General features: G+C 40.4%; 1 protein-coding gene across 1 annotated transcript in view; it reads right to left on the bottom strand.

Annotated features, from left to right (window-relative positions):
• Window positions 1-19,983, bottom strand: part of GRM3 (glutamate metabotropic receptor 3) — a 108,266-nt gene extending 88,283 nt beyond the window's left edge. Inside the window, exons 1-2 of the mRNA XM_068400996.1 lie at window positions 19,904-19,983; window positions 19,104-19,224 (exon numbers count right to left, since the gene is read on the bottom strand). The gene's annotated coding sequence lies outside the window, so the exon portion shown is untranslated. The remainder of the gene's footprint in view (window positions 1-19,103; window positions 19,225-19,903) is intronic.
• Window positions 19,984-20,704: the final 721 nt, after the last annotated feature.

Below are 20,704 nucleotides of genomic sequence, written 5' to 3' on the forward strand. Positions count from 1 at the left end.
TTACCTGGTTATGCCACTCAAAGTCAGAAGGACCATCTTGAACTAATAAGTAGGACAATTTGAACATGTAAAGGAATGAACCATATTAACTCAAATCATACCAGGGAAGCGATTCTATTTCTGACAACGGTGAAGACCGATCTAACAGGTGATGGATGTTATAATGGGCTTGTCCTGATCCTGTTAATAGTCCCGTCTTCGGGTCTTAAAGTCAGGTGACTCCGAGAGGAGAAAATCAAGCGGGTGGGGAAATCTTTGCAAGATTACGGTACATGGGAATCTCCAGGAAGTTTTGACAGCCCCAGGAAAGACTTCCCTTAGCTCTAATTGAACCAACCTCAGAATGAGAGACACTGCAAAGTGCAGCAGGGGAAGAGGAATAAAAGGTAGCTTTGAGGAGGAGAAAGGAGTCCACGAGGGAAATCAGGAGAATCCACTCCTGGGGGCTATAAGACTCAGATTTGTGCTGTTTCATGCAGAAGGGGCAAAGTCTAGCCTTTTATCAGAGAGCTTCAAATGCATGACAGCTTTTAACAGAAGACAGCAAAGGCGAAAGAAAGAAAAGAAAGAAGAGAACTCAACCCACCAGTCACTGAATTTAAACTAAACTGAACTGGTGAACCCTGTCAGGGAATCTGGGCTTAAAAAGGAAATCAGGGGACTTGAGATCTCAGGAACTCTTGACTCGAGGAGGAAGAGCAGGTATTTATGATACAGCTAACGCCTCTATATGAAAACCTAGAGTCTAGCAGAAGTCACTTTCTGACAGCATCACTTGGAAGGAAGTATATTTGCTTTAATTTGTGCAGTGTAACCTCCTCCACACTGAAACTGCAGAAGCTCTGAGCCTAATTCAGCTTTATGAACAGGAAGAAGTGTTTTAGTTTAAGAATGTTATGTTTTTGGCTTAGGAAATTGTTGGTTCAGTCCTTATTATAACCTAGATGAAATTTATCACATATGCATGGTATGTAAACTGCGAAAAGTTTGCATATTTGAATACTTTAATATTGGACCAGAGTGTTGACACTATGAGATGACTGGAAGAATAACTTTATATTTTCAGAAAAGTCTGAAATGCAAATCTTTCAAATCAACAAGATCAACAGTGAGCCTAAGCTTGAATGCTTGCCAGGTTTTCTAATAATATTTTTTTCCTCACTTTAGCACAATTTTAATTTGGCATCCCTGAAGGTTATGAATAGCTAATTCAGACATTTACTGACTTTGAAGGCATAGGGGCTATAATAACCTTCCAGCTTGATCTTTCATATAAAGCAATCAAAAGGACTTCTCATTTCAAGTCTAACAGTTTAGCACTAGTAACTTAAGAACCTAAGAACCTTTGGACTGGGTTAAAGGTTCTTAGGTTAAAGGTTAAAGCAAATGTCTCTGTAGCCCGTGTCTGTCAATATTCAGTCTCTGACAGCAGTCATCACTGTACACTTAGGGAAACATAGGTATAACAATACATGTATAGAGTGATCCTCTTGGTAACATCCTTTCATACAAGGTTTTAAAAACTTTGCCTCTCTAAAAGTTTCAGATGGAAAAAAATCCCCATCAGAATAAATAAGTTATTGCTTTTGCATGTGGTAAAAAAGTTAAATCTCAGTGGAAAGGCAAACCCTGAATTCTGGGAGAGAAAATTCCCTTTGCAAGATAAGTTTATCTCCAAACAATAGACGGTATCTTAGGGTTTCAGACACATTTTGCCTTCCTCTTACTGAGGATCTTGTGTTGCACAGAGATTTCTTTTTTGGAAGAGATGAAGAGCAGAGTCTTGTGGAAATAAATGAGGGAGGACAACCTGGCAAAGACCAGAGAAAAAACAGCAGCACCAGGTTTTCCTCTCTTGCTGACATGGCATTTTGTTAGAGGTCAGTCACAGAGAAGGCTCTGACTAAAATTATAACTAAAATTTCAATCATGGAAGAAACATGGATAACACTAAGCCTGGTCTGCTGGAGTCCTACGCTAGACATTTAGGTAGGTACTTCTAAGCAAACAGGCAGATTATATGTTCCTGCATGTGATCTGGTTATTCAAAGGTCCCTTTATAGTCAGTTTATAGGAAAAAAAAACCCACATTTTTTGGACTTGATTGCTCTCTTCCTATAGTAGAAGTCTAAAATAGGACAGGTGAATCACTCCTTAAAAATGTTATTTTTCTTTTTATCATGAAATAAGATTTTCTAAAGATGTAGACCTCCACACTGTGGCTGTCTCTGTCTTCATGCTATGTCTGCTGAGATAAATCCCACCCTCAGATGCTGCTTTTCCTTGATTTGAACAAAGAATGAAGTTGCAGAGTGAAACGACCAAAAGAAGTCCCAATTCCTGGGTAGTCACAGCAGTGGTGAAAAGTGCAATGATTTGCTACAGATACTCCCTTTTCCCCCCCCCCCCCCCCCCCAAGTCCAGAAGCTCTTTCTGACCTGGTAAAAGGGAGATTATCTCTCATAAGGGCAATTAATAAGAGGCTGCTTGTTCTTCCAGATATCCGAGTGGGAGTCAAGGCAGTTTTGGTCTTTATGAGGGATGTGAGGCAAATTAAATATTACCTTCTCTGTTGGTATTAATCACAAGCAGAAGGATTCAACATAAATACATGTATTTGATTAGAAGTGGAAAGGACTTCTTGCTTTCTCAGAAAATATTTTTACGCGAAGTTAGTCTGAAGTGTCTGAGATGAAATGCAACTATTTGGTTAACTGCAAGGAACTCATACAGAGATTAAATGGTATGAAGCTCAGACCTAAAGGCAAAACAATTAGCATAGTTGTGCAATCAACTGAGCCTTTACAGTTGCTCTCCACACACTCGGTTGGGCTGGAGTCACACATGACCCTAAGGGCTCAGGGCACAAGGTTCCCAGTGCGACAGGCAGCAGGAGGCTTGTGGGCAAGAGCAAGGAGACAACTGCCTACGTGCCAGGCACAGATCCAGATCTTATTGTACTCTCTGCAGGCCCAAAGGTCCTCCTGCACATTGTGGTTTTACTCCAGAGTAATGTGTCTGAGCTGAGAAAATAAGCCCTTTTTACAATTTCAGGTATTCTTCTCTGCTGACATTCTGAAAAACTCATCATGGCTAGAGAGGACCAGCTCCTGAAGACGATGGAGGCAGATAGCAACTCGGTAGACAATCTGTCCATAGTCTGGGGGCTCTTTGAAAATTTCAGGGAGGAAAGTGTCTTGGAAGCATCTGAAGGATATCATTAATCTGTGTGCCTGGATTCTGCAGTGAAATAGGAGGATTAAACAAACAGAGGAAGAGCTTCAGGCCCTTGAGCATGGCTGACAGTCAGCAATGAGGACAACAGGCATGGAAAAGTATGTACATGTCTCTGGCCACCAGACAGTGCAAAGTTCCTTCCCTCCCTCTCAGCAGAAGGGAAGTGAAGTGGCCCTGGCACCTAGTGGAGGCTGAGCATGGGCCAGGAGAATACTGTAGTGAATCTCCTCAGTGAAGAAATACCCACCAGCCTGAGGTTTAGCCAAGGCTGCTGCCTCCAAGTAGCTTTGCTAGAGAAGACCAAGCCCTAGCGAAGAATAATGGACAAGGAGGATGAAACATTACCAGTAACTGTTTACTCAGGAAAGGTTTTGAACTGATTTGTTTACTTTTCAATAATCAACTTAGGAAGCCCAGTGACTCTTAAACCATATGAGTCAGTCCGAGAGGTTTTATTGATCATAGCAGAATAGTTTATTGACAGAGAAAAAATCATCAGAGAAAAATAGACACCTCTGCCACTCTGAATACCTTTTTCATCAAACCCTTTTCACCAGCAATATCTCTTTCTTTTACTTACACGTTATTTTCTTTTCAAGTCAATATTTTTTCTTCACCAAATGCTGAGTCCTTTACTCTATTAGAATCTAAATACTTTCTTTAATGGGCATAAGAGATGACAATGAATCATGTTAATCATTTGTTGGAACCATCATGCCACAAGAAGTTGGTGCCATTTAAAAAACGCTTAATGCATGGGCTGAAGTTTGTCATCTCACTAAGGAGCATAAGATTATTTGGTGCTACAACTTAGAAAGGAAACATTATGCCACTGATGAGATCATGCCAAAAATCAGAAGGAAATGTTTTTCTTTGGAACACACCACACTTAACTGCACAAAAAGTCTAAAACATGTCTTGGTTTCTATTTCTTATACTAAAAACCATAAAAAAATGTCTCTGTAATAGCTGACAAAAAAACCCCCAATCTTAGGACTCTAGTTGTTCCACAAGCATTACTTTGAGTCCTTCCAGTGGCAATAAATGTTTCATGGCTTGATGGCCACTTCGCCAGACTGGAAGCTGTCTCAGTCTGAGAAGTGGGCCACTTTCAGAAGACTAGCGAAAGCACAGACAGACTAACTTGAGACTCACAGTTTTCCAGATCACAGCAGCAATCTCAGGTTCATCATAGATGTGGCCAGCCCATATTGCAAGCAAAGCTGCGTCATGTTCAGGAGGTGAGAAATTAACTAGGATGAAAGAAGAACTTTGGCTGCAGTCATTAGCTAAAGCAGAAATGAACTCAACTGCAAAAAAATAAATGTTTAGGCTGGATACTAGGGAAAATGTTCTGATCATAAAGGAAATGTGGCACTGGGACATGTTGCCTGGGAAATCTGTGGAGTCTCCACCATCAGAAATTTTCAAGAAAAAATTAATCAGACTTTTGTCAGAAATGACACAGGAATCCTTACTCTGTTTTGGGGAAGGAGATAGACTGAATGACCTCCTGTTGTCTCTTCCAGCCTTATATATGTTGCACAATGCCCGTATTTCCCATGTTTATAAGCTGCCTCTGTCCTTGGAGCTTGTAACAGTGCAGTTACACTGATTTACTCTAGTTGGCGGGTTGGGATAACATGTTCATGACTCATGTTCTCATGCTGTCAACTCCTCAGCAGCTTCCCACTGGTGACAACCGAGCTCAGAGTCAGAGTGCAGCGTCCAGTCTCAGTCTGACAGGCTAGTGAGCATGCCTGAAAGTAATACTTTATTGCAATGCGAGGATTTTGCTGGGAAGTCCTCTCTACTGCTTGAGTAAGCGTATGGGAAGCAAGCAGGCTGACATTTGAAAACCTGAAACTGCAGATCTTATTGATCTCTTGAAGCTATTAAGTGATTGAAATGCAGTACCCCTGACAAATTGAACAACATTGCCAATTGGTGTAACACGGAGCAGCTCCGTTGACTTTGTTGCTTATTTATTACAGTCTAGGATTTGACCCACTGAATCCTAAATTAAATTTTTGTATATTTGTGAACTATTTACACTGTATGACGAATCAATACCTTTTTATTGTTCACCTGATTTAGGATGGATAAAATGAATATTTCAGTATTCTCCAGGGTCAATGCAGAGGGACCTTGAATGATGAAAGATACAGTAATTTTTGAATGGAAGAAAAATTTCGGGGTAGAAAGGAAAGAGTGTAATTTAGGCTAAATATCTTTTCTATCAATGACATGAATAATACATTTTTTCACAAAATCACGACAAAACATAATGTCCTTTTAGAAGATGACATATAATTCTTTATCTCTCTTTAAAAAAGAGTTATTAATTTTGAAAAAAATCTTCTTTCTGAATTTCTTTGCATTTTGTATGAGCCATAAAATCTCCAAGGAGTTATTTGAATTTCGATACTGTCTCACACTTTTATTAAAATATACTCTAACCCTGCTTCAGTAATTAACATGAAGATAGGACCCTTATTTCTAACAACTGAAATATCTCAGTTATTTCAGATTTTCTTTAAGTATACTTTTGATTAAATAAATACTGGGTAATAGTATTAACAATTTGTCTATGATAGGGAACATATCACAAATTTTTTACTTATGTTTCTGCAGTTTATGTTTTTGCCAATGATGTGTTTTATGTGTATTTATTAAAGATGAAGTCTTGAGTTAATAACATAAAATACCTACTAGTTTCATGATCATCACTGCAGTGCAGAAAGCATTAGAGTAGCAGTAGTTCTGCATTGATGACATCAGTAGATGTACTGCATTCATTTCCTTATGCAAATATTCCAAAAGCATACATTACTTTAGAACCTTATATAGCATATTGCCTACACATGAGAGTATCAAAGCCTATGAACATGCAGAGTAGGCTTTAAAATTTTCAGTGCAAGTCGTGTTGTTCCTTCCTTTCTTGGTTCCCTGTTGCCCTAATGTTAGAGCTCATTTAATGTTGGATTTTGTAGACGTACACTTCTGCACAGTCCCTACAGTAAGAGGCAGGACTGCTAACGGTCTTCACATGACAGGCCACATTGCCATCTATACTGAAGACAATGCAGCATGCTGCTGCTCCTAGAGTAGTGCAGGGACTGAATAGACACCCATAAAAAGTCTGTGTGTGAATTAAGCAGAGACTTGTCATGTGTTGCCTTCCTGCATGCACACATGACCTGCTTCTTCATGTCTTGCAGGACAACCTTGTTTGTTCCTGAAATTTGTCCATTTTTTCCCTCTTGCCCAAGATAAGCATGTTTCTCTCTGCTCATACTGCCTCTGCTTCACCTCATAAAGGGAGCAGTGGAAGCTCTGCTTTGCTAGCAGATGTCTAGGTTGCCTCCTAGGGAGGTAGATGTTTGCAATACGGAGTGCTATGTTGTAAGATCCTGGGGTAGGAACCTTGAATGGTGTTCAAGTCACTTAGAGAAGAAGGTTGGAAGGGACCCTGAAAGATCTTGATCTCCCTTTGTTATTACTCAAGTCAGGATCAACTCTACTTAAGTCTTATCTAACTCATGCCTTGGTTAGCTTGTTTTTAAACACCTTTTGTGACAGGAACTTCCTAGACTTCCCAGCAGTTTATTCTGTTGCTTCACTCTCCTTACCATTAAAAGCTTTTCCTGGGGTCTAGTCTTCTGTGTGACAATTTAAGCCTGTTACTACCTGTGATAAATCCATTTTTTTCCACACCTCTAATTCTTCTTGTTGATATCCTCTGGACTCTGTCTCAATGATTTATATTTCTTAAAACATAATGCTCAAAATTAGGCACCATACTACAAATGTGTCCCTAGTAGTGTTGAGTAGAGAATAATGTTTACATGCCATATGTTGCAGACAATATTCCTATTTATTAATCCCAGTAAGTTATTTCCCTTTTTCACAACTATATGAAACCATGGTGTTAAGTCATGCATTGCTTCTGGCCTTCCATAGCCTTAGATACATTTCTGTTGAACTGCTACCTGGCCTGTTACTCATCTTCCCATATTTGTGGTAATACCTATGTGAATAATTTTATGGTGAGTCTACTTTCCTCCAAGGGTTATTTTGGGAGACAGTATCTGGCAATACTAAAGTGTAGCTGATCTGAAAAAACCATTGCTTTCTGGAACTTGGAAGACATGATAATCAAGTTACCTATCAATAACTCTCTGTCCTCTACTTATCTGGCAAAAAGATAGTCAATTACACAGCAAAATAACGTAAAAATTAAAACACAATTGTAGTCAGCAATCAGCAATCAATTTTAGAACAATTCTTTTGGGTCAGGTACAATCAGGACCACTTTCATAGGACATTACATAGAACTATGTATAATTTTGCAGAATAATATGTCTTAATTAAACATGGAGAATATCTGGAATCAATACAGATGAAGAATGCATTCACATTAATCTTATTGAAAGAGTGTAAGTTTTATTTTAAGAAAAGAGCAGTACCGAGAGTTCCAGTCACATCTTGAAGTCCTTCTGCTACTGCTGTCATGGAAGTTTTGCTTGAGAAAGCACTATAGGACTCAAGACCTGCATTTCAAGTGAATTCCTTTATTAATAAATATAGGTGAATTCATACATGCAAAAGAATTTTGGCAGGGATAATAATGGAAACAAATTAAAAAAATAATAAATGGATTAGCACACTTAATTGGTTTTAGGCTGCCTAATGAACAATTAGCCTAGTACTTAATCCCCCTCGATCCATTAGTTTTTGCAGCTCTTACTCTCTAAAGATAAACACAGATGATTCCAAATGTTCTTTTGTTTTTGAAACTACACATATTACTATTACATTGTAATCATTGGCATGGAAACCATGCTATAAATGGGAATGGACAAAAATGGGACATGCTAGATAACCTATTACTTGATGCTTTAAAAAAAGTGTTGCAAAAAAGTTGCAGCACTCTAAAAGAGGACTGAGATGGCTACTGTTGATTAAATATAGGTGACTCTTTACATGGACGGCCTTGGGAACAGACCGTTGATCAACCAATAATTAGCATTACAATGCTAGGCTCTGATGACCATGATCAGACAGTGTGTCTTAGGTACTTAAATTAGCATAATCTGGGTTCAAGAGACAACATGTCATATGAGTATTTGGGATTGTTAAACTCTGATTCTGTATATTACCAGTGGAGGGAAAAAGCACCAAGCTGCATCCCACTGGTTTTCTGAATGTTCCCCCCTGTGTCTTTGTATCCCACACCGTAAAAAAGTTCTCTCTCACATGGAGACCAACCTTCCCCTTCACTTAGTGCATCCAAGTAGCGTTTGTTTAGCAGTCCCAATGTGACCAAGTTATACAGAGGCTGGAAGAAAGGGACTACTGTCATGCATAATGGTAGCTTGTGTTCTGGTAGAGTCAGGCCAGTTAAATCTTCAGAGCAACTGTTTACCTGTTCAGTGGCAATTCAAGGCTTGGAAGTTAATGGTGAGGAACTAATTAGGTGGAGTGAATGTGTTTTAATTTACTGAGATATAGTAAAACATCATGTTAATTGGTTTGAAAGCTAGAGGGGACATTTTTTGTTGCAATGCTGAGGTGCTCCAAAAATTGCTGCAGATACTTGAGTGAACGCTTTTTACGTTTTTCTTCCTTTCTGAGGCTTGCTTTTTTTTTTTTTTTTTTTTTTTTTTTTGGTAGTAATTGCTACTCTCATATGCATGGACCTAACAGCTGCAAAGCGTTCTGTAAGGAGCCTTTGGGGCAGGTACCTGCGGCAGCTCCATTAGGACCCCTCTAATGTTATCCGTGTCCTAGCCAGTTTGGAATATGTTCTAGTCTGGCCAGGGAAAAGTCTGAGTCTTAATAAAAGAAGAGAAATTAAACAAGAGAGGTAGAAAGAGTGTCTAGGGGGCATGAAGTTCTGAATTCTTGCCTAATGCCACATTCAACGGGCTCAATGTAGATGAACTCTGTACGGGTTTTCCAGCAGCAAAGTCTAACTTCTCATCCAAGACTTCCTGATGCATTGCTCTGCAGTTATGGTCCTGAAAGCATGAGCAGCTTCTGCCTTTTCCTGGACCTATAGCTAGAATACCCAAATGAATATTGATACCATATTTGTATCCATCACTTAAGTCTGCCATATTCACTGGTATATTTTATGCTTGGAGTTGGCCCAGCGGCTTCCCTTCTACAAATGCTCCCAGGGAGATTTTCTCTGACCTGTGGAATATCAGGCTGCTAGCTGAACATAGTGGTCATGATGGTCACTTCATACTAAACATGCTAAACGTGTTTCATGCTAAACATGATTCATGCTAGCTGACGCAGCAGTTAAGCATCCCTCTGTTTAGTAATGATTGAACCAACAGAAGCCATCATCCATATAGATCCCTCTGCCAAAGACAAAGCAACAGCTTGTTCGAATTACCTGAGAAATTTTCTTCTGAAATATGAATGTGGATGTGAGGGCTGACAATTGTTTGGTTGGAGTTGTATGTATTTGCGAACTAAAAATGACAAGAAGCAGTCAAGAAAAAATGTAGCAAATTGGAAGGTGACAGGACAACGACATTAATATGGTCTTGTGAGGCTCCTGAGGGGTCTTTGGGCAAAATGGTGGCTGGAGTGAGGCTTGGGGCATAGAACAAAGAAATGGTGCAAAGGATTTATTTGAGGAATGTTGTATTCAGGACAAGTGAAGTCAAGCCATTCGTCAGCTGTACTCATCTTTTGGGTACAGGTCCAAATGGGCAACTGGAGAAGATCCAAAGCAAAACAGCAAGAATAATAAGATTCTAAAAAAAGCACATGGCTAGAAGAAAAACAGTTATTCCATTGAGTCAAGAGGAGACAACTGAAGGGAACATTATATAAATGAATGTTAAAAAGCCAAAATCTAATCCCTTTGCTATATAAAAGGCTGGAATGGAAAGGCAAGTATTAAACTGCTTCTAATTTCTGTAGCAGAGAGGACAAGAGTGATAGGCTTGCTTGCAAAAAGTGAGATTTAGTTAAACTTTTGGAGACCTTCTTTCCATAAGAACAGTGAAGCACACGCATGTGCTGTTGCAGGAGGCTGTGAAATCTCTGCTGTTGCAGATTTTAATGGAATCATTCAGCAAGTATTAGTTAATAAAGACTTAGAGATAGTTTATGCCGTCTTTAGAGGAGGAGATGGATCAGATGAAGTCCTTACTGGTGTCATTATCTCTGGAACTATAAATGCTGCATTCGGGAAAATGGAACATTGTGTACAACCTTTGAAAATGAAGAAGCTTACATAAAAAAAGGCCTCTTTCTATCCATTTCGACCCTAATGGATACGGCACCCTTTCAGGATAAGTTCTAATTGGGACCTTGTGTCCTCGCCAGGATATCACAGGGACTAAGAAACCCTATCATTCTCTGCAGCTGCTCCACGGACATTGATTTAAGGTATTTAGGTCTAAACAGAGCTATTTGTCTGCTTCCTTCCTTAAAACTGGTGAATGTGGAATAGACGGGCTGGCTGAAAGGAGTATGTGGAGACTTGGCTCCACCTTGTAACCTACTGGCCAAAATACCTGGATCAGCGACATTTTAGGGAGCAGCAATGCCTCCCACAGATAAGCAGACCACAGGGCGTTGCTGGGTCACACTACTCCCTGCTGCTACAACTGGATGCTTCAATTTACTTTTCACCCTTTGGTCAAGAAACCTGGGCTTCAAGTTGTCTCCCAGCTCCCAGGAGCTGGCATTACTTCCAGAAAAGAGTTGTCTTCCTTTCTTCAAACTGAATAATGCCGCTAGGAATATGTTTATCTGAGCTTGATACTCAAGTTATTAACATTAATCTCAAAGCTTTATCCTGGATATCTGCTTCTGGGAAAAATCTTGGTCAGATGACTAATATCATTGAGAAATTCATAGTCCTTAGAAATCTTGAAAATTGTCAACGAAACAATAAAAAGAAGTAAATCTTTCCCTATTCATCAGAGGGCTCTAATGCTGTTGAAGTACCTGATATTTCCAACAGTCTTTCAAATAGTCTCTGAAACTGTTAAGATAAAGACACCTTTCCCACATTTTCCTTCTCTGCCTTTCACAAATGATGGTTCTTTTAACCTCCTTCTCCCCTCTTTCTTTGCTTAGAGGATCAAAGCTTTTTTATTTCTTTTTCCTCCCAAATAGTTTCTGAAGTGTTAAAAAGCACCACCAATATACTGAGTTTACATTACAAACAAGTTAAAATTCCCAGTCTGTCAGAGCTTTTCTCCTAGGATACCAAGGAAAGCAAAGTTCAGCTAAACTGCACAATTAATTGGAGATTACTTCTGAGAGAAGAAGAAAAGGTTGTTTTAAGCAGGGCTATTCCCTTCTTGGAGATTTAAAATCCACTTCAGAAAGCAAAATTATTATTCTCTGAAAGTTATCTCCCTTTATTTGTATTCCTGGAGCTACCCAATTAGGTCATCTTCCCTTTTCAGTCATAAAATCATCTTAATGAATGGACTGTGGGATTAGCCATATGTAAATACCTTCTTATTGATGACCATATTGACAAGTGAATGGATGAAAAAGGGCATGGACTGCATGTTGCTTTTGCTAGAACAGCAGTCATTTTTGTTCTGCTTTCAAGACCCTGAAGCAGACAGCTTATTTCTTGGTTATGAAGAAAACACTCTTTTTCAAGGTAAATGTATCCTGTAATAATGGTAAGATAAAGAAGCGTATGCTGGATGGTTTGAGAGTATTTGGCTGAAACAGACTTCAGTGTTGATCTACCATTCCCACACAGACAATTGCTACCCTTTTCTCAACTTTTGAGAGCTAAGACTAGCCTCATAACTCAGTCTTGTACATCAGTCCCACTTAGGATGGGCTTGCACCTTTTCAAGAAAGTGCATTGCCTGTTAATCTCATTGTCTCTTATTGTCAGAGCTCTTCTAAAGCCCTGATGGTTGCAAGGAAGAAAATGAACAAACACAATTAAGAGAGCTCAAGGGGATACACTGAAAACAGTTGCAAGCTAAATTTGACAAGTGTACTTTAGTGTGTTCTTATAGTGTTTGGGAAAAAATGCTAAGAAGATTCCTATAAACTTTGTAAATTTTCTAATAAAATGTCATTCTGTGGTAGCACTTTGTGGACAAGTATTTCAGAATAAGGAAAAGCAGACCCTTTTTGCTGCCTATGCAAATAATGTACTGTACAGATAGGCATTGTAAGGTATCCTTTTCACACAATTTTGCTAAAGTTTAATCCAGTGTTACTACATTGATGCCCCATGTGGGGTTTTTTTCACTTTTTACAAGGAAAAGAATTAAATACTGTCAAAATAAATCTGTTAGCAGGTAAAATTGAGAACTTTCATCTGTTGTATACTGAAGCATCTGTAATCTTTTACAGTGGAAACAAACTAGGTGTCAGTTGACACACACTTCACCTACAGTGAAGATGTCTTTCTGACTGAGCATTAGTAAGAACGCCATTAGAAAACTATGATAAAAAGCCAAAAAATATATGACCACATTCTCAGTTAGTGACACTCAACACTCAAAGAAATACATAATCTCACCAAAAATCATGAGGCTTTTTGAAAACTCCCTCATCATAGCAAAACCTATTATATTTCTGCATAAAACATCAATTTTTAAATGTCCTTGCAGATAATTTTTGACATTTCTTAACCATGTGAGCTGACCCAAGCAATCAAACTGTTTTAACACCTCAGAACCAAACTCTACATGTCTTATTGCATGATATCTTTATCTTTCTTTTTGCCTTCATCCTTTTGTCTGCTTATCTGTTTTCTCTTCTCATGAAAATACACAGAAGTGAGGAAAAAAAAAATCATTCTTTGAGTTCTGGAAATATCCCCAAAATTTACTTCTTGATTTTTATCAGATCTCTTTGGCTATGCGATTCTAACTGCAGGGTAGCCAATTTCTGCTAAGAATCGCAAATGTAATGTAACATTTTCAAACACTAGCAGAACAATGTCTTCTCATGCTTTCCTAATAATTTCTTCACTGGATGATGCAACCACTGTGAGTGAAATTAATAATAACCGTACAAATATAGAATAATACAGAAATGGCTAGGAAATAAGTTCTGGATCAAAAAATAGCTCAACCAAAGACCTCCTATAAAATGTACATATAGAAATGTTCACCCAAGCACAGCTGCAAGTCTCCTACCAAGAAGGCATGGCACATACAAGGTGGAGCCGGTATGGGATCTAAGGAGCCTTAATCACAGCCACGTTATAAAAAAAAACCCCAACAATCCTGATGCTTTGAGCTGTACATTAAAATGGTCAAGAACTGCAATGCATACCCTACATCAGACAGCCAAGGTCAGCAAGGTCAAGAATGGTCTAGGAGCATCTCAGAGAACAGACTAGCTTTCTGTAGGGCTCCATTCCTCACCAGAGAGGAGGAATGTATCTAGCCCGCAGTATCCCTTTATTCCCATAACATAGGACTGGGGTTGCCTGGCAGCTCCTGCATCATCTCAGCCCTGCTGTTACATGTCAGTGGAGCAGGGAGCTACACCACTGGTGAAACAATATGTAGGGATTTTTAGGGATGAAAATTTTTATTAATAAATTTAGGGATAAATTTTAGGAATTTAGGGATAAAAAATATTTTGTAAGATTTTTAAATCCTTTTCAAATGGTGTCCTATCCTATACTTCATAGGTTCGTGTAATGGTCGTTGGTTTGACCACACAGTATTTAATGACTGTTGCAAACCACTGGTATCCCAAAGTGCTAAATCTGACAAACTAGTTTTGCTGGAAGAGGTTTGCAGAGATGCACCATACAATCAGGCAGCCCCTTGTTGGCCGCTTATCTCAGCCATCCTCTTTGCACAAAAATTGTCTCTGATTTGAGTGTGGATCTGTTAGTGGAGCTTTCCATGAGAATAGAAGCTAATGTATAAGTCTTACTATATTTCTCAGCTGAAGGTGCACGCAGTTGCTACATCCTGCATGCTTTTTGTTTTGCTCTGTTTTCCACCAGCCTGTCATCTTCTAGACAAAGGTTTTTCACGGTTTTCAGGTTCCCTTCATCTCCTTCCTCCTGGCTAGCCCAGGGCCTGTCTCCTTCTTTGTACCAGTGGGAGGTGACTTCCCCGTACCACCCACCCCCTCTGCTCCTCTTTTCTTTCCTTTTTTTGGCAGTCTCTGCTTCCAGCCTTTGTCTGTGCTTTTTCTCTGATTTCATCTCAGTCCCAACCCTTTCATTTTTCCTTCCCTATTTTATTCTTCCCTTTGTCCTCTCCTCAAGCACCCCTTATTTTCTCAACAGCAGTCCTGTTTTCTTCTCACCTGCATACTCTGCCTCCCCTTCTCATCATCCCTCCTCTCAAATGCCCTGTTCCTTAAGGGGTACTCTAAGCTAACATATTCATCCTTCTTCCCACGAATACCTTCCTTTTAACACACTAATTCTCCTAACACAGTTCTGACTTACGAATTTTGTGGTCACCCACTGAGCTTTTGACTCCATCCTCCCTTGTGTGCACTTGCTTGGTTTTCCTCTGGAATCTGACTATCTCTCCATTTACTTTCCTAAGAGACCACATCAATCTGCTTCTTCCTCCTTTGTTTTTACTGCACTGTCTCTGGATTTTTCCCAAAGCACATGCATGACTACAAGTTTCCCCTCCTTCCTTTTCTCAAAGATATGCTTAATTTGTTGATGTGTGCTCACTGTGTGCTGATACCTGGTAAGATTTGTGGTCACCATGAACTTTAAAATTCTCTTACATTCTACCTCTCCTCCCAGCTTCTTTATCTTTCTTATTACTTCAAATTACCATGGGAAAAAAATCAGCTTTATGACATATTCTCTACTAGCTCACCCTTTCCTACGTCTCGGGTGCTGTTCCCTTCTTTTGTCAGTATGCCTGAATGCAATCCTCTGCCTGGCTAAATTTTGCAGTTACCACTTCCATAACACGTGAAATATTTTTGCCCTCCTAGTTGCATCACAGGATAATTTCTGATCTCTTTAATGAGAGTGTTTTCTTCACCACCTTCACCAGTTTTACAATCTCTTAATCTCACAACTATTTTACCATTCCATTGACTTTTCTTCTAGTTTGAATACTCTGTCTTTACTGCTCTTTCTTTCCCTTCCTATCAAGCTATTTTCTTCTCTTTATTTTTCCCATCTTGTCTCCTACAGATCTCTTTTCCTCAACTTTTTTTTTGTCTTTATAACTTTTTTCTTCTCTATTCACTTTTCTAAGGGAGATTTTCAAGATCTCACAGCATCCACCAGAAGTCTGCTCCAAGTTCCCATTTCATCCATGAAATGTTCATCAACCATTCCCTCTGTACACACCTTGCTTCATGCTTTATTTAATATAGTTTCTATACTTGGCGACCAACCTGTATCCTTTTGGATGTACTGGGAAAGGAACTTTCAAGGTCAAGGTCATCTGTACTATCAAGGTCAAGCCACTGGTTAGACTTTAAAGCACTCTGAAGGAAGGCTGCCTAAGTAATTGGGGTTAAAACCATGCTTTTGGATGTGGATAAGTTGGGTCTTAGAAGGTTTGGAAAAACGTCTACACTGCTGCTTAGGTTTTTGAGGCAATCTATTGGTTTACATGAGGAGCTCATAAGTTCCTATATAAGCAATGCAATTGCTAACTACATAAATGCTCCAATAATCTCAGCATAGCTGTGAACAATAACATGATAATAGTTCCAACTACCTCATTTTATATATGAGGGCCAATATAAGATAAAAGCAGTATAGTTCTACAGCATTTTTTTTGTGTAATATGGTATAGCTCTAGTAAATTCTCTTATTTTTGACTTTAATAGGTTTATAGTGATTTACCCTCTATGAGAATTTGCTGCATTGCTTTGGAAAGACAGCTAGAAACAAGACGGCATATTCCTTGCAGTATTTTTGAAAAACTGAACATCCATGAAATAAAATGTTCATTAACCTCATAAGACAATAGATAAAGCAGGAAATTCATTTAGGTCACACGTTAGATTCTGGGCTTACCTGAAAAAAGAACCAGTTGCACTAATCTGTAATAGTTAAAACACTTCTAACAATGAACTGAGTTTTTGTCTCAGTGGAAGTATCTGACAATTACAGTGAGGCTGTTCCCAGACATCATTGTGCCCAGGAGGAATTCTTATTTTTTTGTCATTTTACTCCTACTACTAAAATAAACTCACGATTTTCAAGTTAATCTGTATTTTCATAAAATGAAATGTGCCCCAGATTTTCCTGCCAGTTTAGGGCTAGATTATCACAGTGAAAGTTGGCCTTATTAAGTTTATAGCCAAGAACAGTCACAGGCAGAGATTTAGGAAGATGGTACCAGCCGAAGACTATGCTCCTTCCCTGCCACCTTTGGAGCCCAGGGCCACCACTACCGTGGTCTGGACATTCAGCACTGGGTGCAGGGACAGGGTGTCTAATCGTCCTTCTGGTCACCCCTTCTTGCTGGCTGTGGATACCCCTCCATTGCAAATGCAACACATCCAGGGATTAAAGCACAAGCTTATTCTCCACAATAGTGGAGAGCAAGAAGACAATCTTCTCTTTAACTCTCTGACTTGGGCTAAGTTCCTGAGTAAGCTTTAAGCCAGCTGTCAGTTTTATATCAACAAGTTGACAAAAAGCCAGTCAATATTACATGATTTTCTTCACAAGAGCTTATGTAGTTTCTGTAGTTGTAAGTATTCACACACAAGCAGTAAAGCTGTCTGATCCTGGAGTGTGTCAAACATCTCTGTGTTGTTCTGTGGCATCCTGAGAGTGATACGACGCCTAAAATTTTATCAACCAGAAAAATTCATACTAACTGATCAATAACTATAGTACAACAAGTTGTAAGAAACAAGGTACACAAATCCTGATAAACACTTTATAGGGCTTTGGAGACAGCTTTCAAAAACTGAACAGGGAGTGAAGTCCCTTCTGCAGGACACCATTGGCAAGTTCAACAGTCTCATAGACAGGATCTTGCACCCTGTAAAAGCTTTAGGCTGGATTCTCAAATCACACTGCTAAACCAGACTCTTCGTTGGTGTACACTTCATGTGACCCTGCTGAGTTCTTGTAGACAATTCAGCCCACCAGGTTTAAAAGAACAATTGCGATGTGACCCCAGCATAAATGACATTAGAACCAGGTCATTCAGGTCTTATAATATTCTATATAGGACTCTGAAAGCTTCAGAATAATTTGAGTTCTGTAGGACACTTACAGGGGAGCATTGTGTTTGATCAAAACATCTGAATAACTCTTTTTTTAAATGCCAGTGCATCTCCTTACACTTCCTTCATTTCCAGATTCAGCTCTGCTCATGTAATGCATACAACTGAACTGAATTATACCACTATTTGAAATGTATTTATTTTCTTTTGGCTTTCCTATCTTATTTAGTACTTTGCTTCATCACAATTTAATTAAGTATAAAAACGTTAAGTAAATCCAGAAAGATACTTTACCCCTGCATCTTGCTTTAGATTCACTCTTTCAATGATAAAATCAGAATCTTTCTCCTAGAGAAAGTGTCAACATTTGCCTAAAAAACTTTATTTGTAGAAGCTCCTAAGTAGGTCAACATCACAAGTAACCCAGACAAACATCAACAGCAATTAGAAAAGCATCTAGGCTCTGGGACGAAAGTCTTGTTTTAGTGTACTTGATACCGGTGCCATTTTACATGTTTTTAAGTTATAGAACAGTAATACAATTGGTGGATTTTCTATTTTGAAGTGTGTTTTATGTTTTATATATAATGCGGGACTCCAGAAATATTGAGAGTAGCGGTGAATGGCATCATTCTTTAAGAAAAGGCAACAAAAAAAAAAAGGAACAGAAATTAAAGTATGAAATATTCTAGCAGGGGACAAATTAGCTTGCATTGCTCTTCAAGTAATCAGTTTATTAAGAAGGATTTGCATGGGTTGTTACTGATTTCACTCAAAGAGTGAACATTACAAAAGTACAATTTTTCTATTACTCTAATTGTGAATAAAAGTAGCTTAATGTGCATTTTTTCCCCAATATAACTGGTGAAATTACATTTCCTAGTAATACCTGCATTTATCAACATAAACAACAGCAGAAGTAATCATAATGATTTAGGTATATTTGAAGAAAATTAAAAAAGTCATTTTCCTAAAATACGTATTTGATCAGGTGGGTTGTGTGCTTTTCAAATTGTTTTCATGCATATTTAATCAACCTGAGACAAATACTTATGCAAGCTGAAGTAGGTACCAGTCTGTGTCCCAGGCTGTTCTGTTTCACAGATGGAGATTTTTTTAAAGCTGAATTATTTATTTAAAAAAAAAGAATTAAAATAATCTTCAGCAGGTGGCATAAACTGAGAAAAAGCCAAATAACTCAGAAACTACCATCAAATCCTTAGCTCAGTTCAATGCAGTATCAGTAAGACGTCTAGTTTTTCAAGAATTGCCTGGGTTTTATAAAGATTGCTGAAATACAGGGATGTATGCATAAAATTATCCATGGAAACGCTACAGTAACTCGGGGGGGGGACCCCAAATCCATCACACTCCCCAAATCCTACCTACACACTGGCATAGAGGTACAATTTCTCACACCCACATGCATATCTCAGCAGACATGTGTGCCTGACACACACACAGATGAAAGGTGTGTACCCACACACCTCTAGGACTACACACACAGTTAGATAAACACTGTCTAAATAAAAACACATTCCTATAAATCTATACATGTAATACATCTATATGCATCCAAGCAAACACAAGCACAGACATACACACATACACACCCAGAGACATAGGAACGTAGGCAAGGCACATACATAGGCACAAACAACTCTAGAAGCACACACAAATACCTGTACAGCTGGATGCATACTCACATGGACAGATAGATATACAGGCATACATGAGGGAGAGTTTATTTTGGCTCTATGATCCCTGCTAATTTCTCCTTTCTTTTTGAAGCCTTCCAATGTTAGGATCCTGGAGTGAGCCAGGTCTCTGCAGGGGAGATACCTCAGGAGGAACAAAGCACTTCCAGTTTCTTTAATGTTCCCCACCTTTCTCCCACTCTCTCCCAGCAACAGATCCAGGGAGATGAGCTGGGTACCCAGCACGGCTTGCCCATATGCTGGCTTGGCACTTTCCACCTCAGCTTAAGGAAGGGTAGAAGACAGCAAGCTTAAGTTCTCCTCCATTCACCCCCAAAGCCTGCCTCTGCAGGAGCAGGAACCTCTGGGCAACCTCTGGACAGAACTGCTCTGCCCTGGGCGAGCAACCCTCTTTCTGCCCGCCCTCTTCCCTCCCAGCTGAGGACTACGGGGGTCCCCCTACACTCTACCTGCCCTCTGCAGGTGTGAAAGCCCTTGCCCCCCACCTCCTGCCCCCCTTCTCTTGGCCCCTGACTCTGCAAACCCCCCACTATAAACTTTTTCCCCGGCTGCACAACCCGCAGCCCCCCGGGCAGTGGCTGCATCTCCGCGGGAGGGCAGGATGCGGGATGCGGGTTTCAGGGATCCGAGATGTAGGGATCAAGGCTGCAGGGTGTGGGATGCGAGGACTGGGATGCAGGATGCACGGATGTGAGGACCGGGATGCACAGATCCGAAATGCAGGATGCAGGGACCGGCATGTGGGATGCAGGGATGAGAACGCGGGATACCAGTGCCCAGCTCCTTACCGTGCAATGAAGGTAGGTCCCAGCGAAGGTCTCCAGCCGCTTCCGGGCATCGCGGGCCTCCCGATGTGCTCGTTAAACATCCACTGGGGAGCCTCACCCCCCAAACTTGTGTGAGCTGCTTCCTCTGGGAACAGTCACACTTTCTCCCCCCCACCTTGGATCTGATCCCGATGGAAACTCATCAAGGCCCTCCTAAGCAGTCAGGGGTAAGGCTGGGAAGGAGGAGAAGGAGAGGGGGAGAACAGGAGGGAGTGACTGCGATCACGAAGCAATGGTCCCCTTCCCTTCCCCTCTTTTCTGGAGCACCCGCTTCCCGTTCCTCTGAGCAACTTTGGCTCTCCTTGGCCAGGCAGCGCCTGGTACCAGCGCTGTTAATTGGGGTCCCCTTTCGCAGCCTGGCATCTTTCTAGATTTCCTCTCCTTTCCGGGCAAAGGGGATTGGTGCAAAGCTTTAAATTAGGAGGCGACCTAGAGTTGCAAAGACAAGGAGGGAGAGCCGGCTGGCATTTGCAGGCTGCCTCTCCCGGCTCTCGGGGCTTGCGGTGGCTCCGCAGCCGGCGCTGCGCGGAGGGGCTGGCCGAGCCTTGTTCCTACCCTTTATTCTTTTACTGCGTTTCTAGTTGTAACTTTGAAGCTGGCTATTGCTCTTGGCACGTCCGGGAGCGGAGGGCTGTGGCAGGGAGCCCTCGGACGGAGGCGAGCCGCTGCCCCCATGCCGCGGGGCTGCGCGGCGCGGCGCTCCCCGCCGCGGTTTAACTGCGCCGGCAGCGCGGGCAGGAGCGCAGCGCGGCCCCGGGGGGA

This window comes from Nyctibius grandis, chromosome 5 (assembly GCF_013368605.1).
Source record: "Nyctibius grandis isolate bNycGra1 chromosome 5, bNycGra1.pri, whole genome shotgun sequence".
NCBI classification, from domain to species: Eukaryota; Metazoa; Chordata; class Aves; order Nyctibiiformes; family Nyctibiidae; genus Nyctibius; species Nyctibius grandis.